The 26,955-nt window shown below is 39.1% G+C and overlaps 1 protein-coding gene and 1 pseudogene across 1 annotated transcript in view; one reads left to right on the plus strand and one right to left on the minus strand.

Moving 5' to 3' along the window:
* The window catches only part of IL1RAPL1 (interleukin 1 receptor accessory protein like 1), a 1,328,695-nt gene that overhangs the window by 568,061 nt on the left and 733,679 nt on the right, over window positions 1–26,955 (minus strand). The gene's annotated exons all lie outside the window — the stretch shown is intronic.
* On the plus strand, window positions 19,829–23,419 carry LOC115846504 (transcription factor SPT20 homolog pseudogene; annotated as a pseudogene).

A 26,955-nucleotide genomic window follows, 5' to 3' on the forward strand; every position in this document is an offset into this window, starting at 1 on the left:
ACAAAACACTAGCAGACAGAATCCAACAGTACATTAAAAGGATCATACACCATGATCAAGAGAGGTTTATCCCAGGAATGCAAGGATTCTTCAATATATGCAAATCAATCAATGTGACATATGTACCATATTAACAAATTAAAGGATAAAAACCACATGATCTCAATAGATGCAGAAAAAACTTTTGACAAAATTCAACACCCATTTATGATAAAAACCCTCCAGAAAGTAGGCATAGAGGGAACTTTCGTCAACATAATAAAGGCCATATATGTCAAACCCACAGCCAACATTGTTCTCAATGGTAAAAAACTGAAACCATTTCCTCTAAGGTGAGGGACAAGACAAGGTTGCCCACACTCACCACTATTATTCAACATAGTTTTGGAAGTTTTAGCCACAGCAATCAGAGAAGAAAAAGAAATAAAAGGAATCTAAATCGAAAAAGAAGAAGTAAAGCTGTCACTGTTTGCAGATGACATGATACTATACATAGAGAATCCCAAAGATGCTACCAGAAAACTACTAGAGCTAATCAATGAATTTGGTAAAGTAGCAGGATACAAAATTAACGCACAGAAATCTCTTGCATTCCTATACACTAATCATGAACAATCTGAAAGAGAAATTAAGGAAACACTCCCATTTACCATTGCAACAAAAAGAATAAAATACATAGGAATAAACCTACCTAAGGAGACAGAAGACACTGATGAAAGAAATTAAAAATAATACAAACAGATGGAGAGATACACCATATTCCTGGATTGAAAGAATCAATAATGTGAAAATGACTCCACTACCCAAAGCAATCTACAGATTCAATGCAATCCCTATCAAACTACCACTGGCATTTTCACAGAACTAGAACAAAAAATTTCACAATTTGTATGGAAACACAAAAGACCCCAAATAGCCAAAGCAATCTTGAGCAAGAAAAACGGAGCTGGAGGAATCAGGCTCCCGGACTTCAGACTATACTATAAAGCTAAAGTAATCAAGATAGTATAGTACTGGCACAAAAACAGAAATATAGATCAATGGAACAGGACAGAAAGCCCAGAGATACACCGATTCACATAAGGTCACCTTATTTTTGATAAAGGAGTCAAGACTACACAATGGAGAAAAGACAGCCTCTTCAATAAGTCGTTCTGGGAAAACGGACAGCTACATGTAAAAGATTGAAATTAGAACACTCCCTAACACCGTACACATAAATAAACTCAAAATGGATTAAAGAGCTAAATGTAAGGCCAGACACTATAAAAGTCTTACAGGAAAACACAGGCAGAACACTGTATAACATACATCACAGCAAGATCCTTTTTGACCCACCTCCTAGAGAAACGGAAATAAAAACAAAATAAGCAAGTGGGACCTAATGAAAATTAAAGTCTTTTGCACATCAAAGGAAACCATGCACCAGACAAAAAACAACTCTCAGATTGGGAGAATATATTTGCAAATGAAGCAACTGACAAAGGATTAATCTCCAAAATATACAAGCAGCTCATGCAGCTCAATATGAAGAAAACAAACAACCCAATCAAAAAATCGGCAGAAGATCTAAATAGACATTTCTCCAAAAAGGACATATAAATGGCTAAGAAGCACGTGAAAAGCTGCTGAACATCACTAATTATTAGGGAAATGCAAATCAAAACTACTATGAGGTATCCCCTCACACCGGTCAGAATGGCCATCATCAGAAAATCTACAAAGAACAAATGCTGGAGAGGGTGTGGAGAAAAGGGAACCCTCTTGCACTGTTGGTGGGAATGTAAATTGATACAGCCACTATGGAGAACAGTATGGAGGTTCCTTAAAAACTAAGAATAGAACTACCGTATGATCCAGCAATCCCACTACTGGGCATATACCCTGAGAAAACCATAATTCAAAAAGAGTCATGTAACAAAATGTTCATTGCAGCTCTATTTACAATAGCCAGGATATGGAAGCAACCTAAGTGTCCAGCGACAGATGAATGGGTAAAGAAGATGTGGCACATATGTACATTGGAGTATTACTCAGCCATAAAAAGAGACGAAACTGAGTTATTTGTAGTGAAGTGGATGGACCTAGAGTCTGACATACAGAGTGAAGTCAGAAAGAGAAAAACAAATACCGTATGCTAACACATATATATGGAATCTAGAACAACAAAAAAAAAAGGTTCTCAAGAACCTAGGGGCAGGAAAAGAATAAAGATGCAGACGTAGAGAATGGACTTGATGACACGGGGAGGGGGAAGGGTAAGCTGGGATGAAGTGAGAGAGTGGCATGGACATATATTGAGTACCAAATGTAAAATAGATGGCTAGTGGGAAGCAGCCGCATAGCACAGGGAGATCAGCTCCGTGTCTAGTGACCACCTAGAGGGGTGGGATAGGTAGTGTGAGAGGGAGACGCAAGAGGGAGGGGATATGGGGATATATGTATACTTATAGCTGATTCATTTTGTTATAAGGCAGAAACTAACACACCATTGTAAAGCAATTATACTCCAATAAAGATGTTATGAAAAAGTAAAAAACCAAAAAACAGAAATAGAGTCGTAGGTCTAGAAAACAAACTTATGGTTACCAAGGGGGAAACGGGGGTAAAGGATAAATTTGGAGATTGGGACTGGCATATACATACTACTATATATAAAATAGATAACTAATAAGAATCTACTGTATAGAACAGGGAACTCTACACAATACTCTGTAATGACATATATGGGAAAACAATCTAAAAAAGAGTGGATAGGGACTTCGTTGGCGGTGCAGTGGTTAAGACTCTGTGCTTCCAATGCAGGGTGCACAGGTTCAATTCCTGGTCAGGGAACTAAGATCCTGCGTGCCACGCGGTGTGCCAAAAAGTAAAAATTAAAAAAAACAAAAATAAAGAGTGGATATACGTATAACTGATGCACTTTGCTGTACAGCAGGAACTACCACAACATTGTAAATCAACTATACTCCAATACAAATTAGTTTAAAATAAAATTGGTAAACTGAACAAAGAAGGAGAAAAATGTAACTGACCTATTAAGCATAATGGAAGAATATGAGAAGCGCATTCTGCGGACCTCTGATTTACAACCAGTCAGTCAGAAGTGGAGGTAAATTTGTGGACTAGCAATTGGCATCTGAATTGTGTGTGTCGCGGGTGGGGGCAGTCATGCAGAACTGAGCCCTTAACCTGTAGGATCTGATGCTAAGTCCAGGTAAACAGTGTCCGAAATGAACTTAATTGTAGGATATCCAGCAGGTTGAAGAATTGCTTGGTGTGGGAAAAACCCCACATAACTGGCATGAGAAGTGTTGAGAGTAAAGGAGAAAAACAGAGTTTTCCATTACTGTTAGTTATTCAACTTTATATTGGGTAACAAAGAAAATGTCCACAAAATTAGAATTTAGGGCTACTGATTGTAGATTTCTCTAGCTTCATATAATATGTACATTACAAGTATATCTAAAATAGTTAATAGGTGAAACCATCAACCATTAAACAGTCAATTAGTAGCCTGAAAAATATCCTGAGAGAATGTGCTTAGGGATTTTGCTAGAATGATGAGACCTATTTCCTGCCCCCAGTCCCTCACACTCCAGAAGTGATACACAAGTAAATAGTTAAAATTCAAGGTGAGGGGCTTCCCTGGTGGCGCAGTGGTTGAGAGTCCACCTGCCGATGCAGGGGACACTGGTTCATGCCCCGGTCCAGGAGGATCCCATATGCCGCGGAGCGGCTGGGCCCGTGAGCCACGGCCGCTGAGCCTGCGCGTCCGGAGCCTGTGCTCCGCAACGGGAGAGGCCACAACAGTGAGAGGCCCGCGTTCCGCAAAAAAAAAAAAAAAAAAAAAAAAAAAATTCAAGGTGGTAAGTACTACAAAGGGGTATGTACCACACAGTAGTGTCAAAGAAAGAAACAAGAAGTCCTCATAAATTGTGATATCTGAGTATCTTAAAGTGTGAGTAAGAATTTAACAATTTTAAGAAAGGTTATTTCAGAGAATAGTATGCACAAAGGCTTGAAGGCATGACACAGCTTGGCATGTTTGAGTAATTGCAAATAATTTGGTGTGGCTGGGTTATAAAATAGTGATAAAGGAACAGCAGGAACTGAGACTGGAGATGCGGGCAGGAGCCAGACTGAAAGTCCTGTAAAGCCACCGTAAGGACTTTGGACTTTATGCTGGGAAATGATGACAATTGGATTTTGGAAAGATTTTTCTGACTGTAGTGAGAAAAATGGATTGGATTGGATTGCAAGGAGGACTAAGTACAGTGAGACAAATTAGAAAGCAACTGCATTCATTCAGGGAAAAAAAAAGGCAACTCCAACAAAGGCAATGCCCAGCGAGATAGGAAGGAGGGATCATGTTCAAAATATATTAAAGATATAGAATAATGTGACAGTGAAGGAGTGAAGGAAAGAGAGAGGCATACAAGATGATAAAGAATTTTTTCAGATGAGTATATGAAAGGTAGAGTCAATCTTTTAGCATGTAAGATACTGAAAAAGAAACAGCTTTGAGAGAAAGCAAAGTGTGTTAAATTTTAGCTTGAGCTTCACACTCAAGAGGGAAAAAAAAATCCTCTTTGGGGCTGCCAGCAATATTGCTCATGCATTATTTATTAATTTAACTCCAGTACAGACTGGAGCATGCTCTTCTCCGGCTCATTTTAAGATAATTTTTTTCAGAAAAAAATAACTAAGTTATTAGCTATCTTAGGATGCATTCAAATGTGTCTTAAGAAAATATTCAAAGTTTTAGAAAAATACTGATATTTGTAGAACACGTTAGAATTCTTAAAGAACAGACTTTTCTAGGAAGTAAATCAGTGAATTCTAATCTTGAACCTTCCACATTAATCTTCTAAATTCAAAAACCTTAGGTTTTCTTTCTATTCAAACTTACACTGTTGTCGATTTCCCCACACCTCCTTGTATCAAATACCAGGCCTTTTTTTCTACAGGCAGTTGGGTTAAGAGTAAGATCTCTAAAGCCCAACTGCAGAGTTTCAGATTCCAGCCCAATCACTCATTACTTTTGAAATTAGGAAAAGTTACTTGACTCCTTAGGCTTCCATTTCCTCATTTGTACAAGGAGAAAATAATACTACAGACCTCATAGGTTACTGTGGGAATCAAGCATGTTAAAACACAGTGTCAGTCTTTTAGTGAGCACTCAGTAAGTATTAGAGCTTATCAGCAGTACTGCGTCCCTTTTTCCTACTTCCTTTATATTTCTCTTTTGCAGTAGGGCTAAACAGTGTTTGTTTACAAGGCAGGTTAGATAGGCAATATCACCATGACGATGCCTTCAGTTCTGTGGTGTTTAATGACTGTGAAGCATAAGAATCCAGATAAGTCCTGGGATACCTTACTGCGTTGGACAAGAATGAGAAGTTTATGAAAAATACGACTCTTTACCTCAGCCACCCCCTCTTGCTCTACTATAAATGCAACTGACCCCTAATTTTCAGAAAGTGGCTCCAGATGAGCACCCTTAGATGTTATTCTCCTGTCTTTTATTCCCTAGCTTTGTGAGGTGACTGCTGATTTACTACTGTCTGGTAATGTCTGGAATTCCAGACTCCCCAGGATAGCACTACTTTCAAATTACTTTCCATGTTTTAATACTTGTTTACTGTTTCTGTTCATCAGGAGGTGATTTAAAAAGCTAAAAATAAAGCAGCATCCAATGAATGCTACAGTCCTATTTACTGAGAAGAGTTAACAGGAAGCAAGCAACCTGTGACACATTAATAAACATATGATCGCCCTGGGGGAAATTAGACACTCTCAAAGTGAAGAGTCCCATCCACTATCATTAAATTTGCAGCATGACTGCTATGGCACTGTGGCTCTCTGCAGTCGGGGAAATACAGTGGAATGGGGTAAACGGGGAAAGAATGCTCCTCCAGGATTTACGGTAAAAATCATCAGCACATATCTACTCAGCTTCTATTGTTTTAAAAGATGAGCTGCAATCTAGGCAAAAGTTAAATCATGACTGCTGGTTCCAATGTTTATAAAATGGGTAGAGAGAGACAGGATATTACAGGTATGTGGACAAAACAGTTGTTCATAATTGAGAGTCAATACTCATCTTTTCCAGTGAAGAAATGATATTAATGTGAAATTTTTTCAAAACCTAGTTTTCTCTGGCAAGGGTAACCCTGCAGGACACACCAAGTACACAAAATGTATTGTACAGTTTAGAGAGAGTTACTTCTTTCAGCCTCCTGAGGTTACAGCAAAGGGACCCAAAGCCTAAAGAAGTCAATTATTTATTTTTTTTGAAGTCAATGATTTGTCTAAGTTCTACTAATTGGTGGCAGAAATGGGATTAGAACATGTATCTCCTAACTTCTAATTCACTGGTCTCTTCTGTATACTACTGAAGATAAGTAGTGCTGGGTTAGCACACATAAACTATATATACATTGTTTAAAACAAAAGAAAGTTACCTACTCTTAGCCCTGATTTTATATTATTTTATATTCTAGAATAGATGCCTACTGGAGAAAGGCAGAACACGCCCTAACTTAGATTTCTTTGAAAAGTTAGGTCCTTAAGCTCCCAAACATCTAATAAAGAATAAGATGGAGCAAGCAGCAGGTATTAAAGAAATATCATGGCTTCTTCAGCTCTTTCTACTACACACTTTCTACATATATATATACATACTTGTAAAAGAAATGGCTTCTGAAAGGACTGGCTTAGGGCCCTGTCTTATAAGGAAGAAGGAAATCTAGCCTTAAGTCCAGTGCAAATACTGGGGATTAACAAATATTTTGGAACATAATCAAGAAGTAAATCTATGACACAAAAAATAAAGTTAGAATACTTTCTGTAAGTAGTCTCTGGAAGTCAGTACAGTGTATCGAAGTTCTCCATAGGTTCCTTAGTGGTGTGTTACTTTGAAAAAGTGAAAGATTCTGAACTGGCATGCATGGGAGCTACCAGAGATTTTATAATTTATCTTTTGAAGGATGACAACATCACGCAGCTACAGATCGAGGTGTGGAAATTTGGGTAGTGCAGGCAGGGGGTAAGAAAGAAAAATATATGGGGGAAGAGAAATTTTGTATATTGCCTGATTAGCTATAGAGTAAAATAAAAGCCATGTTATGCCATACCTAAGGGTAGCACAGTTTCAATCATTCTGTAATCACACCCCCTATGAATGATAATCCATAGTATTCAGTGTTTCTCTCCACTCTAACAGAATTACCAGTAACATGACTGTTAAGTATGTCCTCTAACAGCGGTGCCACGAAACACTTGACCTGTATATTATGTTAATTTCCTGGTCCCTAGGGGAAATAATAACATTTCCATAATGTTTGGAAATCTCTTCCCACTTAGGAAGTGCTGAGAAAGACAGGGATTTGATCAATGTTTTTTAAGGATTAAGTTGTTTCAGGCTTCTATGTTTTACATGGTTTACTCTAACATTCACTGGTCTTTTTTCAAGTCATAATCTTTTGTACATAATTTTTTTGTGTGAAAACAAAAGCACAGAGTATTCTTGAAGTGTTACAAACGCTTGGGCACTGAAAAGCAGCACAGAGGGATGGAAGATCTGAAAGTTCAGTTACTCCACTGTTTGGAAGGTGACTACTTAACCATAAATTTGACTGTACTGTTTAATCATTCGTTGTGAAAATAAAATGTTGGGAATCACAAATGTCAGGGTTAGGGCTTCCCTGGTGGCGCAGTGGTTGAGAGTCCGCCTGCCGTTGCAGGGGACACGGGTTCGTGCCCCGGTCCGGGAAGATCCCACATGCCACGGAGCAGCTGGGCCCGTGAGCCGTGGCCGCTGAGCCTGCGCGTCCGGAGCCTGTGCTCCACAACGGGAGAGGCCACAACGGTGAGAGGCCCGCGTATGGCAAAAAAAAAAAAAAAAAACAAGTCAGGGTTAGATTGTGGAGGGAACCTCTTACAGTTTGTTAAGCCTTAAACATACTTTGATAGTTTATTTCTAATCTTAAAGCCTTCCAATTTTTCTATCTGTAATTTTTTTCTATCAGTCCTTATGGTGATGCCTGAAGCTATGTGTGTGGCCCCTCTATCTTATCTTCCTTACACACACTATGCTTCCAGCTACTGACACTAAATGTGAAATTTGTTTGGATTAGGTTTTCTTTTCAGAAGAGCTCTGGAGGACCTATTGATTTAACTGTGGTTGAAATCAGTGCTTCTGAAAAGATTAGAGTAAGAACACTGAGCAATTGATAAGACCTAAAAATGCCAATTTATTGTCTTGTTTGAAATTCTTTCTTAATAATTTAACCTGTAAGTTGAACTTCATCCTCAATCTTCTGCTAACTATAAATTCAAAATAATTATCTCCCACTTTTTGACAGAAAATGAATAATATAATTTTATCATTTTAATTTTTCTAGCCTAGTATTCCTGGAATATTAGACTTGAGGAGGCCTCAGTGTATGAAATTCTAGTCTAGTATTTCTCCACCTGAGTTATTCTTGGGCACGAGAACTTTCAAACTTCACCACTATAGACCCCAAGGTCTCCTTCTAGACCTCTTCTGGAGTGAAAGAAAGAGAGAGAGATTAAACAAACAAACAAACAAACAAACATGGCACTGAAGGAAACTGAGGCTCAGGAAGTGGTCTCAAGGTCATATAAATGACAAATTTCTTCAGAGAAGCTATGGCTGACCTCCTCTATCACCATCTATCTTATTTCTGTTTATTTTCTTCATAACAATCTCAATTTGTAATTACCTGTTTTCCCTTATTTTGCTGCCTCCGCTGTTAATATGTATTCTTCTCATAAGAGGTAAAATGAGAGAGTTAGCTGTATGCTGTTTGAATTCTTAAAGGCATATATTTTTAACAAGGTAAAATTCACGCAACATAAAATTAACTGTTTGAAAGTGCACAGTGAAGTGTCATTTACTACATCCATAATGTTGTGCAGCCATCACCTCTATCTTATTCTAAGACATTTTCATCATTCCAAAAGGAAATCCATACCCATTAGCAATTACTAGCCATTTCTCCATCCCCATAGCCCCTGACAACCACCAATCTGCTTTCTGTCTTTATGGATTTGCTTACTTGGAATATTTCATATAAAAGAAATCGTACAATATGTGGACTTTTGTGTCTGGTTTCTTTCACTTAGCATAATATGTTCAAGGTTCATTCCTGCTACCGTATGTATCTGTACTTCATTCCTTTTTTTGGCTTAATAATAGCCTATTGTATGGATATATCATATTTAGTTTCTTGGTATATAAGCTGATGAACATTTGGGTTTGTTTCCACATTTTGGCTATTAAGAATAATGCTGCTATGAACATTCACCTACAAGTATTTGTTTGCGTGTCTTCCTTCAGTACTTTTGGGTGCATACTTAGAAGTGGAAATGTTGAGTCATACGGTTATTCTATGCGTAACTTTTAAATGATTCAGGCACTTTTCAAAAAATAATCTCTTATACTCTTTCTCCCTTTCTGAACACTCCAGTTTCTTCTGACACATGGAGAATAATCCATTATAAGAATTTATTCAGTGATGGCCAATGGAGCATAAGGACTTAAGAAGCCTAACGATTTCCCTAAGTGTCTTGTACAGTGCCAGGCATATAACAGGGACTCTCAATAAACATTTGTTAAATGAATGCATGAATGAATGAACTATTAGTTAATGGCTACGAAGTTCTGATTTACATTTATTTTTTTGCTTAATCCCTCTAAACAACCCTCACCTACATCCTACTGCACTACTTTTCCCTCCTCTCCCTGTATGCTTCTTCGACATAGCACACACTTCTTGACAGTGGATGTAGTAAGCAAATGTCTCTTCCAGGCCAGGCAAAAACTATAACACAGCTATAAAGACTTCCTGGCAATGAATAGCTACTTGCAACCACCTGATTATCTCTTCCCACCCTGCATACAACAGACCTTCTTTTCAGCGTAGTTGACCTTCTTGATTTGAAAGATATCCCACTACTGGGCATATACCCTGAGAAAACCATAATTCTAAAAGAGTCATGTACCACAATGTTCACTGAAGCTCTATTTACAATAGCCAGGACATGGAAGCAACTTAAATGTCCATCAACAGAGGAATGGATAAAGAAGATGTGGTACATATATACAATGGAATACTACTCAGCCATAAAAAGGAACAAATTGGGTCATTTGTAGAGACGTGGATGGACCTAGAGACTGTCATATGGAGTGAAGTAAGTCAGAAAGAGAAAAATAGATATCGTATATTAACACATATATGTGGAATCTGAAAAAATTGGTATAGACAATCTTATTTACAAAGCAGAAATAGAGACACAGATGTAGAGAACAAACGTATGGATACCAAGGGGGAAAGAGGGGGTGGGATGAATTGGGAGATGGGGATTGACATATACACACTATTGATACTACGTATAAAATAGATAACTAATGAGAACTACTTTATAGCACAGGGAACTGTACTCAATGCTCTGTGGTGACCTAACTAGGAAGGAAATCCAAGGAAGATTTACGTATACATATATCTCCTCTTTGCTGTACAGTAGAAACTAACACAACATTGTAAAGCAACTATACTCCAAAAAAATTAAAAACAAAAAACCCAATACTGTATTGTATACTTGAAAGTTGCTAAGAGAGTAGATCCTACATGTTCTCACAAGAGAAAAAAAAGAAAAGAAGTTAAATATGTGAAGTGATGGATGTGTTAACTAATCATACTGTGGTAATTATTTCACAGTCTGTCTGTATAACAAACTCTCATGTTGTACACCTTAAACTAACACAATGCTATGTGTCAACTGTATCTCAATAAACCTGGAAGAAAATAAAAAAGATAAATAAATTTTTAAAAAAAGAAACATAAAGGAAAGATAAGGGAACAGAAGAATAAATGTGTGAGCCACATTTGTGTCAGTTGCAAATCACTTTTTTCTCTCCAAGCATCACACAGGCAGTTTTTTCTAACGTGATTATAATAGTTCTTGTACTATTAAATCTTGCTCCTAGAATGCTGTGGAAAAGTGGTGAACCAGGATCCAGACACATGGTTAATCCTGCACCCCACCTCTCATTTTACAATGAAAATTCCAGGGAAACTTCCAATAGAGTAAAAGAAAGTCTACACTGATCTTTAAAGAAGACAGAGAACTACCAGAGTTTGCTGAAATTTACCCATGTACAAATAGATTTTTCAGTTATACCAATTTTCTGAAATTTAAAAACATATCAATACTTTTTCCGCTACTGTGTGTAAACCAAATCTTGACAATGTCAGCAAATAGCTGCTATAAATCAGTGATTTTTTTTCTACGAATACTTCTCTAAATATTTTTGGAATATAATAATGGCATATGTTTTATTCATTTTTACTTTGCAGGTCAGTATTTCCTGATTATAGCTTTGCTCTCCTTGACTTCAAAATAAAAATATAAGTGATAAGTAAAATTAACTGTGAAGATGGTAAATAAACTTAGTGATAATGGGCATTTATATTGTATACTTAACTACATATAGGAGACAAAAACTGAATCTATTCCATAAAGTCGACCAAGGTGCATATTTCCAGACTCTGGAGACTGGTGTAATTTTGAAGACACAGTGTTTACTGAAATTCGCAGTCAGAGTTCTCATGTAGAGTGACTTCTTTGAACTTAGCATATTTAGAAAGTGGCCCAACTCCTACAGACACAAAGAAGATAGAACAGTGTATCTTTATCCGGGAAAACTATTCCTCACTCAAGAAAGGTTTGGGGGAAATGGAAACGGAAGCTAGATAGTCTCCTTGAAGAAGAGATTGCAGCCACCTTCCTGAATTTACATGTTCATAGCACCGAGTGCTCCAATTTGAAGATAACATGTGAGATCTTGCCTGCTTTTCCATCGCTTTCTAATGTCATATTTTTCAAGTCTTTCCCCTCCTTTTCCGTTGTTATGGTTTGAGGCAGTTTCATTCTATGTAAATTCAGCATATTGCCTCTTAAACTTCTCATAGCAAAGGCAAGTCATTTCACAGAAACAAAACAAAACCATTAAGCCCAACAGGGGACACTCAACATAATACAGGAATTAATATATTAATTATCATTTATTAGAAGAGTGAATTAAATATCATTTATTGAGCATTTAAAATGCATTCATTCAGTCAATACATATTTATTGAGCAAAGACTATATGCTTGGCCCAGCTGGGGATAAAGAAGTGAATATACAAAATATTTGGTTTTATGACACTTATATTCTACTGAGAGGAAATGGTGGGGGAAAGAACACTGCACAAAAAGCTTTATACAATACTACTTCACACCCATTATGATAACTATTAAAAAAAAAAGGAAAACACGTTTTGGCGAATATATGAAGTTGGAACCCTTGTGCATTACTGGTGGGAAAGTAAAATAGTGCAGCTGCTATGGAAAAACAGTTTGGAGGTTCTTCAAAAAGTTAAACAAAGAATTACCATATGATCCAGCAATGCCACTCCTAGTTATATACTTAAAAGAATTGAAAGCAGAGATGTATACAGATACTTGTACAACAATGTTCATAACAGCATTACTCACAATAGCCAAAAGGTGCAAACAACTCAAATGTCCACCAAAAGATGAAGAAATAAACAAAACATGGTATATACATACAATATCATTTGGACTTTAAAAAGAATGAAATTCTGATACTTGTTACAACATGGAAGAAGCCTGAAAACATTATGCTAAGTGAAATAAGTCAAGACACAAAAGGACAAATATTGTATGACTCCATTTATATAATATACCTAGAATAGGAAAATTCCTAGAGATAAAATTAGAATAGCAGTTACCCTGTGCTGCGGTGGGGAGGAAGGAATGGGCAATTACTGCTTAATGGGTACAGAGTTTCTGTCTGGGATGATGAAAAATATCTAGAAATGGATAGTGGTGATGATTGAGCAACACTGTGAATGTAATTAATGCCGCTAAATTGTACAATTAAAAATAGTTAAAATGGTAAATTTTGTTATGTATATTTTACCACAATAAAGAATTAAATTTTACATTTTATATGGGAGAATATTATGATATGTGAATTATATCTCAATAAAGCTATCGTTTTTAAAAATCTTTATATGCATTATCTCATTTAATCTCCCTCTATATAATCTCATTTAACCCTCACTTTAAATACCAACTCTCCGTTGTGTCCTGTATTTCTATCTCCAGCTCTCACCTCTATCTGAACTCTAGATTTATATATCCAGTTGCCTATTTATCATACTCAATTGAAATCTAAAAAATTTATTTAGATCTAACATGACCCACAAATAAATCTTTACTTCTACCCTCAAATCTACTCTCACCCTAGTCTCCCCTGTCTCACTGATAAACACACCATTCACCTAGTTGCTCAAGCAAAATAGCTAGAAGCCCTTTGAAACATTAGTCTTATACCAATGGAACTACTGTGATGCCAGTGAGGGGGTGCTCAAAAATTAAGGTAAATATTATCTCAATGCAATTTTGAATAAAATCAATGAATACAAAAAATCCATGAAAATAAAGGCTTATAATTCTTTAGTATACCACTCTATTTTATATCTATCCTATCAATTATCACTAATTGATATTTTCCTGATTTTATTTCTTTATATAGGTATATATTTTTCCCTTCCATACAGTGTAAGTACCATGGGAAAGGAAGTCTTATCTGCTTGTTTACCACTTTATCCCATAAATATGCCCTCCATTTCCCAGGCTCTCCTGCCAACTGACTTCCAGGTTGGATTTTTCTGAGAGGATCTGTTGTTTCAGCTTCTGAGTTTGCTAACACCACTTCCTTCCTTTCTTCTTCCCTTCAGACACAGGGGTGGTTGCTAACCCCTGGACTGCCTATGTCCCACCATTTCAGTTCTTCTAACATATTTATAACCCATTTACCACATTAAATTCTCCCTACTGAACTGCTTATAAAGAATTTGCTTTAGCTGACTAGATCCTGGCCTATACGGTGGTTTAGGAAACAAATATCCGAGTGCTTAATCTACATTATACGTAAATTCCTACAAGTCTCCCAGGAGGTTAAAAAAAAAAGAGGTAAACAAATTATATTTCTACATTTGCAAATATTACATATAACACTCTTTAAACATGGTACATTTAATAAATTAAGCTGCTTTTGCATTTTCCTATCTATGATGAAAGTCTTTTATTTCTATATCGAAAACAAAAATGGGGGGGAGAACAGAATTAAACTGTGGGTTAATTTAATTTAAAGGCAGAATTAGATGTTTTTGGGAAGAGACTTTTTTATTCTATATAATTTATGCACATTTCACAGTTGGTTTCTTTTCAATACTTTTTAGGCAATTTTAGTATCAATTCCAGTCAACTGCAATTTTTAGATTTTTCTGACTAGAAAGAAGAGCCATCAATCTGAATCACCTACAATTCACTTAAAGAACAAATGGTTTAAATAGGCCATTTTCGGAGAAAAGAAAATGGGCTAATGATTTGTATATCTTCATAAATATAAACATGGTAGAACGTGACAATTATACTACGGATTCTTGTCAACAAAGAATACAGGAATAAAATACTTTACACTCGGGTGGGCAGAATGTAATGCCATGGAGTGATATTAGAGATATAATTAAAAGTTAAAAGTAAAATATGAATGGGTCGCATCTTTATCAAAATGTGGTAAAGAATACAAAAAGAAAAGGACATTTGCAAGGGCAGAAGAATCTACTAACAAGCTGTGTGATCATGGACAAATAACTTATCTTCCCTGAACTTCAGTTACCTGATCATAAAATTATAAGGATACTTAACCTCATAGAGTTGTTGTGAGAAGTAAATAACATCCTGAAATAAAAACACTTCCTAATGGACAAACTGTTACATAGTATGTTTTATTGATGTTACCATTTTCTGCTCTGATGGTTTAACGGCTTAGATTGTCAACCTCACTGCATCTCTTGAATCTTCACACTTATGCCTGATGTTCTTCCACATCCTCTTCATTCTTCATAATATTTTCACTACTGGTTAAATATGGAATTTATATCAAGGTCACCACTTTTTAAAAGCTTAAGCTCCTTTCCAGCAACTCATAAAAGAGATAAATCCTATAGCTCTTTATATTTAATCTCCTTATCCTACTGCAAATATAGCCCTCCTCCAATTCTGTTCTGCAGATCCAACTTTTCATTTTTATAGAAAGGCTCAATATGAATAGAACACTCTTTCTGGGAGTGAAGTCTCATACATTTTGATATTAAGTTACACTTGCCTCATATTATCGCCAGAAAGAGCTGCCATTGATGTGAAGGCCTCCCTAGATGCAGCAGTAGGGAGATAAATGAATGAATGAATGAATGAATGAATAAATAAATAAATAAATCACCACATCACCATGAATGAGGGCTTGTTATTAGGTCTGCTCTCTTAGTTTTAGAGGAATGAATCACCAAGGGGATTCTAGAACTGGATAGTTAAATATTTGCAGATGTCAACGTAGAACAGACATTTTGAAATTCAGTATTTTCATTAGTATGGGTCATATGTAAAACACTTATCCCTAGTCAGAGGGGAGGTGGAATAATTACACAGGATACTTTGTAACAGTCAGCTGTCAAAATACTTTTCTGCCAATACTATAAGATTATCTCTCACGTTCTTCTCACGTGAAACAACTGTTACAAAGTACTGAAAATGGCTCTACTGTATACATGATTTCCAGCCACAAAATCTGCTTTTTCCTTAAAAGTCCGTTATGATAATAGCAAGCAAGAAAACAAAAGGGAGAGAGAACTCTTATGGAATGGAGGAATTCAACCATGTTATATTCAGTCTTATCAGGATGCAGGGTTTTCCCAAATTATTCTTCATACATACATGAAGAATATCATAATGATTAACTAGACATCTTTTCCTTGAGTGCTTTCTCAAAGCTACAATTTATGTAACAGCACTGTAATCATTCCCACTCTCAAAACCCTTCTGTTCACTAGCCTATTGAATACAACAGTAATTGACCACCTTGGTGACTAATTTGCAAAAGCTATTACATTGCTTCTGGCTTCTAGTTTTCTTTATTAATATGGACTTATTTGGTATCCAAATTGTACAAAGCATCGCTACATAATTTGACTTTGCATTTACTGATGTTTTTATTTACCATTTATTAAGTCTATAATGTATAAAGCACATAACATGAATAAGTTATTAATCTGAATTGTGGCTTTGGGTATGTTAGTTTCTCATTTGTCGAATAAAAGTCTACATGAGGGCTTACATCCTTTCCCAAAATTCCAAAATAATATTATTGATAATATCATTATGCACGTTATATTTCCCTGATCTATGGGTGCATTATTGACAGATTTTACACAGAGATATTCTATGTTCATGTGCATGTGTGTGTGTCCTCTATATCTACCTATGATTTACCTCTTTCCCTTCACTAATAAAAATGTTTCAGTGGTAGTGTGAACTATTCTCCTCACTTTCTCAACACAGGCCCATCCCTTTCTCTACTATGGTCTGAGTTTCTTCACTAGTATTTCTCAGAAAATGTTGTTACTAGAGTTGTCAATAACCTGGCTTTCCTCCGTTATCTGGGTTGAGCACAATATGAAATTTTAATTTTATTTATGTCCATTCATCTTGAGTTTTTATCAGAGCATATTTTCCTTTTGTGCCTCGATTCATTTTCTCATTTCCCCTTAAATACCGGGATTTCCTTAGGTTTTTGTCCATTTTATTTGTTTCCTCTTGAGCACTTTTATGTTAGCTATTCAGAATGAAAAATTGCTGCACCCCACTGATGGGTCCAGTTGTGTGCTAATGGTGTACAAAATAACAGGGTAAATGTGGCACTTTTTAAAAAAAATTGAAAAGTATGTAAATTGTTAATGAGTACAAGCCAGTGGTGAAAAATCCCCACCTATGAGCCCCAGCCACCCTGAAGCCAATCCTGGGGGGCAAATCCTATCACTAGGTTCTTTGTTATCCACAGGAATTGGACCAATTAACACCCTCAACAACAGCGTCTGAGAGGGCCTGTTTCCTCATACCATTAGCTAACATGGTAAGCTATGAAGTGTTTTCATCTCTGGCAATCTAATAGGTAAAGATATGGTCTTTTATTTTTGTCTTAACTTGCAATTCTATTAATTGTGAGGTTGAAGATTTTTTCATATACTTAAATAGCTTTTGTATTCCTTATTTTGTGACCTGTCATCTTGACTTTTTACTTCTCCTGGGTTAATGATCTTATTTTTATTAATTTGCAAGAGATTCTGAGGTCAAACTCTAAGATGGGAAATACTGAGAAATGATTTGAGACCAGGTATATTAGAGCACTGGTTACTGGGAAATCAAAAGAAAGGGGTATAGAAAAAGCACAGGACCAGAGGTGTTCATCCCTTCTTAGGAAGAGTGAGGTACCTTCGAGAGGAAACATGAGCTTCTAAGACTTAGTGGTGAAGGGAAAAAAAGAACTGACTGAAGGTAAAGGGCTCTAATGAACGAAGACTGTGACAAAGAATCAGAAGAAATTAAGACTTGTGAAAAAATGTAAAATTTGTTAAAAATACCACCACAACCACCAACATTAACAATAATAAAATCTATGTATCGTAATGGCAGCAAAAGGAGGTGACCTTAAAATATGAAATCAAGTAAGCCATGCAATCTCCCTACCCTACCCACTTCAAAGTGTCTTCTTTTGCTGGTTCGGGGGAAAAAAGGCCAAAAAATGAGAATCGATTCAGCAGCTGAAACCATTGCAGAACACATCTGCACACGTCCAAATCCACACTTGCACAAAGCAGAGGAAAAATTTAACTTGACACTCCAACAGGAATTTTATACTTAAATAAGCATTGCAGGATTGGAATCATAAACTTCTTTTTTTAACTTCAAAGACAAAAGAACAAACAACATGAAGTATGAAACACGAGCTGGTCAAACTCAGGAGAAACGGAATAAATGAGGATTAAATTACAAAGTACCTATGATAGGCAGAATTGCTAAAATGGCCAGTGAAATATGGCCCACTCTAAATCTCAGAACATATGAAAACAATGAGTTACCACTCCTGTCATTATAGTACGTTATGTGGCACCATAACTTAAAATAGGGACTATTATCCTGGATTATCCACATGGGCCCTTAGAAGCATAGAATCTTCTCCAGCTGGTGACAGAAGAGGAAGTCAGAGGTGCGAAAAGCATAAACAGGATTCAATATGCAATCACTGGCTTGAGTATGTAGGAAGACACTTGCCAAAGAATGGGAGCAACTTTTCTTTTTTTTTTTTTTTGCAGTATGCTGGCCTCTCACTGTTGTGGTCTCTCCCGTTGCGGAGCACAGGCTCCTGACGCGCAAGCTCAGCGGCCATGGCTCACCGGCCGAGCCGCTCCGCGGCATGTGGTATCTTCCCGGACCGGGGCACAAACCCGCGTCCCCTGCATTTGCAGGCGGACTCTCAACCACTGCGCCACCAGGGAAGCCCAGGAGCAACTTTTAACAGCTGAGAGTGGCCCCTGACAGACAACTGGCAAAAAAAAAAAAAAGGAAATTTAATCCTATAACCACATCTGACTTTGACCAACTACTTGAATGAGCTTACAAGTGGATTGTTCTCCAGATCCTCCAGTTAAGAAGCCTAGCCCAGGCAAATTTGATTTTGGACTTCTGAGACCCTAAACTGACACTGCTCTGTGTTCTGACTTGCAGAACTATGAGGGGGAAAACAAACAACAAAAAAAACAGGTGTTGTTTTAAGCCACCAAGTTCGTGGTAACTTGTTATAGCAGCAATACAAAACGAATACAGTTCCGGAGGGAGAAGAGGTATATCCACAATTAACATAAGATCATAAAGGATAGAATAGAAAAGAGACACGAAAACAAAGTAATACAAAAAGCTTTAGAAATAATATGATAGAAAAGGCAGCAAGAGGGCTTCCCTGGTGGCGCAGTGGTTGAGAGTCCGCCTGCCGATGCAGGGGACACGGGTTTGTGCCCCGGTCCGGGAAGATCCCACATGCCGCGCGGAGCGGCTGTGCCCGTGAGCCATGGCCGCTGAGCCTGCGCGTCCGGAGCCTGGGATCCGCAACGGAAGAGGCCACAACAGTCAGAGGCCCACGTACCGCAAAAAAAAAAACAAAAAACAAAAAGGCAGGAAGAGATTATCCGACATACTTATAAGTGAAATCCTTGAAGGGAAAAAAGCAAATCAAAGAAACAGAAGAAACATTTTCAGACAATGATTCAAGAAAACTTTGCTGAAATAAAAGTTCTGAATTTACATATTAAAAAAGTAATAACACTGCCTCGATTCCTAAAAAACATTTTTTGCGTTTACCTTGCACAACTGCACAGACTGGATATGGACGCCTGGCCCGACTCTCCAGTAGGAAGTACAGGTAGGAGAACACGAAATGCAGGCCAAAGGACAGCCCACTGCACAGGCACGCACAGCACGCAGACGCACGCACAGCACGCAGGCGCACGCACAGTACGCAGGCGCACGGAAGCCCGTCAAACCCCCACGTCGACTTCCGGCTTAGTCAGGATCAAGGACGCAAGGCGAGGCCAGACCTATCTCAGAGGCTGCCGCCCCTATAGATACAGGTATTTTCAGAAACTCACAAGAATTTTGTGTAGCACTTCCTTGGAGGCGGGTTTCTTGGTGTCCGTACTGAAGTTAGGCTGGTAGTTCCCCTGTGGAGTTGGGGCAGCTTGCAGAACTACACATCCATATGAAAGACGTGATTTTCACCCGCTTCGTCAATAACAACGTTTTCTCTTCTTTTAGGGCCCCTATTTTGTACCAAAATGCAACAGTCTCTAGAAAGAGCTTTGGATCGTGCAGAGTATGTCATTGCAAGTGCCCAACAGAGACCTCCAAAAAGGCAATACTCATCTAATGGGGAAAAGTCTCTGTATGAAAAACTTTATGACATTTATGTTGAAGAATGTGAAAAGGAGCCTGGGGTTACGGAGGAATTAAGAAGCAATGTGAACCTGTTAGAGAAGCTTCTTAGGAGAAAGTCATTGCCGTGTTTGGTGGTCAACCTGTACCCAGGAAACGAGGGCTATTCGCTGATGCTCAAGGGGGAAAATGGATCATCTGCAGAGACCATTCGACTGCCCTATGAAGAAGGGGAATTGCTCGAATACTTGGATGCAGAAGAATTACCTCCTGTTTTGGTGGATTTCCTGGAAAAGTCTCAGGTTAACGTTTTTTATTGTGGGTGTGTCATAGCAGAAATACGGGACTACAGGCAGTCCAGTGACAGGGAACCTCCCCATTACCAAAGCAGGCATATTCTCTTACGTCCCACGATGCAGACTTTAGCCTGTGATGTAGAGGCCATAGCCAGCGATAATCAGAATTGGACCCAGGAGGACAAACTTTTGCTTGAGAGCCAACTGATCTTAGCTACGGCTGAACCACTGTGTCTAGACCCTTCTATATCAGTAGTCTGCACTGAAAACAGACTGCTCTATAACAAACAAAAGATGAACACTCTTCCCATGAAAAGGAACTTCAAGAGGTACTCTATGGCCTCTCTGAATCGGCAGCAGGAGCTGTCTCGTCCCCCTCCTCCTGAGCTAAGAGCCCTGACTTCCTGCAAAAGAATAAGAGAAAGTAAAACAGGTGGGAATTATGGCATCAAAACTTTTAAAACAGGAAGTTGTGTAGATGTGTGGAAACAGACACCCTGTGACTTGGCTGTACCTTCTGAAGTGGACATGGAGAAATATGCTAAAAGAAAGAAATCTGTCAAATATGATGACTCACAATCAACAGTCTGGCCAACCCATGAGGTACAAGATGGTTCTGTATTTGGGTGTGAAGAGGGCAGTCAGTCCCAGACAACTAAGCTGACCTTGCAGTCGCTTAATGATCCACTTATCTCTGGAAAAAGGAGCTCCCATAAAAAAGTCAGACGTGAGAGACAGCTGTCTCCCCCGCAATCCTCCACAGATGAACATTTCTATAGTTTCGTGCCAGGGCCAAAGACTGATGTGGGGAGGGTGGTCAGTCAGTCCAAGGAATTGGTCCAAAAGAGCGCCCAGTGTCCAGTGCAGGTATCACACAGCTCCAGTGACTCAGCTGGTCTCAGGCAACCTTCTCCAGGGAAAGCACCAGAACAGCCTAAGACGGGGTCAGTTCAGTCTTCAGTGCCAGACAAGGGAGCCAAACATCCACCTCCACCCATCACACTTCCCTTGAAATCAGGAAGGAGCTCCAGTGGTGACAGTTTCACTTCACAGCAGGCAAGCAGCTCTCATAAATCTCCATCTCCTGCTTCTGCTCCTAAGCCACCAAGTCCTTCCCAGAAATTCTCTGCGGAGGTGAATCGAGTTAGCTTGCTTCCTGCCACGGCCCTGTCCACTGCGGGCTCATCACAAAGGACCCAAGTTTTGGCCATATCATCTGGCCTGAATATCATCGGAGTGGTGTACGCTGGTCAAGGATGCCAGGCCTCGGGGAGAGGCTCCAAGCCCATGCAGGACTCTACCACCAGGGCCACAGCTCCTGCAGGAATCATGTTCCATCAACTGCCCACAGGGATCAGACCTGGTCACCTGTCTACAGGGAGCAAGCCCAGCCCCTTGCCTGGAGGAATCGAGCTTGGCCACCAACCAACAGGGATCAAGCCTGGCCCCCTACCCACAGGGATCAGACCTGGCCACCTGTCTACAGGGAGCAAGCCCGGCCTCCCGCCTGGAGAAATCACTCTTGGCCACCAACCAACAGGGATCAAGCCTGACCCCCTGCCCACAGGGATCAGACCTGGCCACCTGTCTACAGGGAGCAAGCCCGGCCTCCTGCCTGGAGGAATCACTCTTGGCCACCAACCAACAGGGATCAAGCCTGGCCCCCTACCCACAGGGATCAGACCTGGCCACCTGTCTACAGGGAGCAAGCCCGGCCTCCTGCCTGGAGGAATCACTCTTGGCCACCAACCAACAGGGATCAAGCCTGGCCCCCTACCCACAGGGATCAGACCTGGCCACCTGTCTACAGGGATCAAGCCTAGCCCCCTGCCTGGAGGAATCACTCTTGGCCACCAACCAACAGGAATCAAGCCTGGCCTCCTACCCACAGGGATCAGATCTGGCCACCTGTCTACAGGGAGCAAGCCCGGCCTCCCGCCTGGAAGAATCACTCTTGGCCACCAACCAACAGGGATCAAGCCTGACCCCCTGCCCACAGGGATCAGACCTGGCCACCTGTCTACAGGGAGCAAGCCCGGCCTCCCGCCTGGAGGAATCACTCTTGGCCACCAACCAACAGGGATCAAGCCTGACCCCCTGCCCACAGGGATCAGACCTGGCCACCTGTCTACAGGGAGCAAGCCCGGCCTCCTGCCTGGAGGAATCACTCTTGGCCACCAACCAACAGGGATCAAGCCTGGCCCCCTACCCACAGGGATCAGACCTGGCCACCTGTCTACAGGGAGCAAGCCCAGCCCCTTGCCTGGAGGAATCGAGCTTGACCACCAACCAACAGGAATCAAGCCTGGCCCCCTACCCACAGGGATCAGACCTTGCCACCTGTCGACAGGGATCAAGCCTAGCCCCCTGCCTGGAGAAATCACTCTTGGCCACCAACCAACAGGGATCAAGCCTGATGCCCTGCCCACAGGGATCAGACCTGGCCACCTGTCTACAGAAAGCAAGCCCAGCCCCTTGCCCAGAGGAATCAGGCTTGACCACCAACCAACAGGGATCAAGCCCAGCCCCCTGTCTACAGGGATCAAGCCTAGCCCCCTGCCTGGAGGAATCACTCTTGGCCACCAACCAACAAGGATCAAGACTGGCCAGCAGCCTGCAGGCGCTCAGCCACCAAATGTGCTGCTTGCTGCACCACCGGCTCCTTCTCAAGGATGTGTTCAATTTATTGTTAAAAATGCTCCCAGTCTCAGGCCCTTAGCTCTACTCCAGCTTCCACCAAGCTTACTCATTTTGAATACCCAGCAGCAGTGCTTCTGCCACCCGATTCCACAGCAACAACTTCAACAACCCGCAACTTCACATCCTCAGCAGCCAGTGCCACAGGCTCCTGCACAAAGTTCGGTCAGTCAGAGAACGGACTTACCTGCTCAGCAAGCGACGGCCATTAACCTCAATAAAGTGGAGGGTTTTCTGCAGCCCCAGGTAGATGTGTTGTCTCAGCTGGGCTCTGCCCAGAGCCACCCAGGGCCAAACCTCCCTCAGCAGGGATCTCAGCTCTCCTCTGCCTTGCAGCTGCAGCCACAGCCTCAGCCAATACAGTTCAGAACCTTGCAGCCCTTAGTGGCTGTGACAAGTGTAACAGCCCAGACAGCTCAGCCCCTTCCACCTAGTGAGCATACAGCAAGCCAGTCAGAAGGTAAAATGAAGAGAAGCAGACCAACCCCTCCAAAGCCCTGAGTCTTGCATTACTTTTTAATCTTTTTTAAAACAACACAAGAGTATTGGATCAAAGGGTTTCTAAGTTTTCACTCCATTTTGGTGTTTAATGTCTCAGTATTTTACATTGGCAGGTGTACAAATTACACAAAAGCACAACTCTATGCGTTTTTTTTTTTTTAAATGGAAATGATTTACTGAAAAACAAAAAATGGGCTATGGTGCTAACCACCATGTCAGAATCCCACCTCTGCAATTTACTGACCTCAAGCCTATTGCCTGACTTCTCTGAATCTCCATTTCCTTGTTTATAAACCTGTAAATAGTTATATCTACTTCTTAAGTTTATTGTCAGGGTTAATGTAAGATATATTAAATATTGAAATTCAAGTTAACTTTAAATTAATAAAATATTAAATATTTGAAAGAAATAAGCATAAGTACTTAAGCTGAAAATAAACTATCGTAATAATATTAGTGCAAATGATAGTTTTGTTACGTTATATAAAAGTCAACTTTATGATCAATGGCAAATATGCCATAGATGTTTAATTCCTCAAAAAAAAACCCACACACCAGACTTAAAAATAAGCAAAAATAGGGGCTTCCCTGGTGGCGCAGTGGTTGAGAATCTGCCTACCAATGAAGGGGACACGGGTTCGAGCCCTGGTCTGGGAAGATCCCACATGCCACGGGGCAACTGGGCCCATGACCCACAACTACTGAGCCTGCGCGTCTGGAGTCTGTGCTCCGCAACGAGAGGCCGCGACAGTGAGAGGCCCGCGCACCGCGATGAAGAGTGGCCCCCGTTCGCTGCAACTAGAGAAAGCCCTCGCACAGAAATGAAGACTCAACACAACCAAAAATAAATAAATAAAAATAAATAAATAAGCAAAAAAATATATATTTATATATGCATTTCTTAGGTTTTCAAATTAAATATATGTAATTAAATATTTATTATATATTCCTTAGGTTTTCAAATTATATCTTTATTATTATATATTATCATATGTTTATTCTTTAGGTTCCTTATATTTATATATTCCTTATTTCTTTTTTTTAAATTTATTTGTTTAGTTATTTATCTATTTATTTATTTTTGGCTGCTTTGGGTCTTCGTTGCTGAGTGCGGGCTCTCTCTAGTTCCAGTGAATGGGGGCCACTCCTCGCTGTGGTGCATGGGCTTCTCATTGTGGTGGCTTCTCTTGCTGCAGAGCATGGGCTCTAGGCACACGGGCTTCAGTAGTTGTGGCACGAGGGCCCGGTTGCTCCGCGGCATGTGGGATCCTCCCGGACCAGGGCTACCCATGTCCCCTGCATTGGCAGGCAGATTCTTAACTGCTGCGCCATCAGGGAAGCCCTCCTTATTTCTTATAGTTGTATATTTCTTAGGTTTTCAAATTATACATATAGGTAAAGATTTTAATCCTTTCTTAATAAACAGTAGCTTTTTACTCTAACTAGATGCACTACATGGTGAGTTCTCTCTCTGTCTGATAAATCTAAATGAATTAGGCATTTGTAATTCGTTCTTCAGTAATTGAGGGACGATTTGGATATATAACTCAATATCATTTGCCAGACAATATTCTTCAAATGTATTATTCATGTGGTGCTTATTATTTTGCAAACACTTCATAGTATACAAATGCACCTGCTGTCTGCCATTCATCTTGCTCCTCTATTCTGTCTCAATTATTTTGTCTCCATCAGACAGGATAATAATCACAAGAGAGACAGGGTAAAAGTTTCTTGACTTGTAACAGATGAGTGAATAAAAAATAAGTTTAGATAAACTGAAAAAAATGACAACAGGGAATTATAGGGGAAAGAATGAATAATTGTGATATGAAGATATCTTTAAATATATATGCTAATTGAAAAAATTATTTCTGTAGCTCCTAAACAATATATTTTAGGATAACAATGTAAGGTAAGAAACTAAATGACTAGTTCAAACACCCTCCCCCAAAAAACCCTGAGTAAATTCATACATGTGGAAAATACTTTTAAAATATTTTATATGTAAGTGTAAAGATTTATATCACTCAAAAATATCATCTTCCTGATTTTCTGGAAGGTTGCTTGAAAAGAATGGAATATTTGAAAATATCAGAAAAATATATTTGTTAACAGTTATTTTTGTTGAAAGACTTAATTTTATTGTAATGATATTTGCTATTTGAGACATCCCCTTGGATGACCGGTAAACATCTTTCATTTAACATGTCCAAATATGATGACATTCATCTTTTTCCTGATCCTATTAGAACCTTTACTGTTTGGTGTTAGAATAATTCACAAAGTAACTGAATTAATTACCAAGTAATTTTAAATAACTTAAAAAATAGAAAATCTATCTGCATACCCTTCTTATCCCTAACTGTTTCTACTCTAACTTTGAGGGATGCCTAGAGAAATTCTCAGGCTTCCTTCTTAATAGCTGAACAATCACCCACCTTGAATGAGTCCTGACACTAGCAAATGGATTAATGATAAAATATTTTCATCTGTGACATTTCTGACCAAGTCACACTCCTTTGCTTAATATCCTTCCCTGAATCTGCACACTCTGTGGAATCAAATTCAAACTATTTTGTTTAGCTATACAAGGTCTTTTTAGACCAGGATTTGTCTTGTATCTCTTTCCCAATCTCCTACCACTTCCCCATTCACATCTGTGGCTTTGGCAGTACTTAACACTTGGTGCTCCCAATGTGCCGTGTTCATCCTCACCTCCATGTGTTGGTGGAGACCCTCAAGCAGGAACTCCTTCCCATTCTCTGCTCATAGCTTAGTACTCAGCCTAAGTACCACCAATCTGGATCTGGGTCTACTTCCATATCATCCTTTATTACAGCACAGTTCAAACGATTTCACAGGATTATTTGTGAATCAAATATGGTAGTAAATATTAAAAAAGAATTGAAAAGGTAAATTAATATAAACATCCTTTTCAAATTTTTGTTTATTTTTTCAAACATAGATTGTATGACTTTGCATTTACTTATATAGCATTAGTACTTTTACTTGAATGGTTAAAATTTTACTATATATAATTATAATCATATGTAATGTACATTTATATTCTCTAACTCTGTGTTGAATGTCACAATTGTCTTTTTAAAACATCAGAAGAATACTAAATGAGAATTATTACTTATTTAAATATAATTTAACTTTAAACAGAGATTATGATGATAAGAAATAAGAAAATTAAATAAAGCTTTTTTTTGTTTTCTTGGATTTGAACCAAGAAAATATTCCTGAATTCACAATTCAGTCATAGGTCATTCTGATGAACTATAACATATGTTTCCTTCTACAAAATTCCAAGGCTAAACTAAGGAACAAGAAGAAGACAAACCAGTAAGATACTCCTTTTTATTTCAAATCACCTCATTTTTGGTGCATTTATGTTTCTTAGAAGTTTTGAATTCTGGGCATATAGCAATGTATGCAAATAAGACAATGTCCTCCTGTCTTTGCTTCCCTGTTATTGTCACGTGATAACAGCCTGATAGTCTTATTAGATGTTTGGGATGACAGGACTT

Source organism: Globicephala melas, chromosome X (genome assembly GCF_963455315.2).
Source record: "Globicephala melas chromosome X, mGloMel1.2, whole genome shotgun sequence".
Taxonomy (NCBI): domain Eukaryota; kingdom Metazoa; phylum Chordata; class Mammalia; order Artiodactyla; family Delphinidae; genus Globicephala; species Globicephala melas.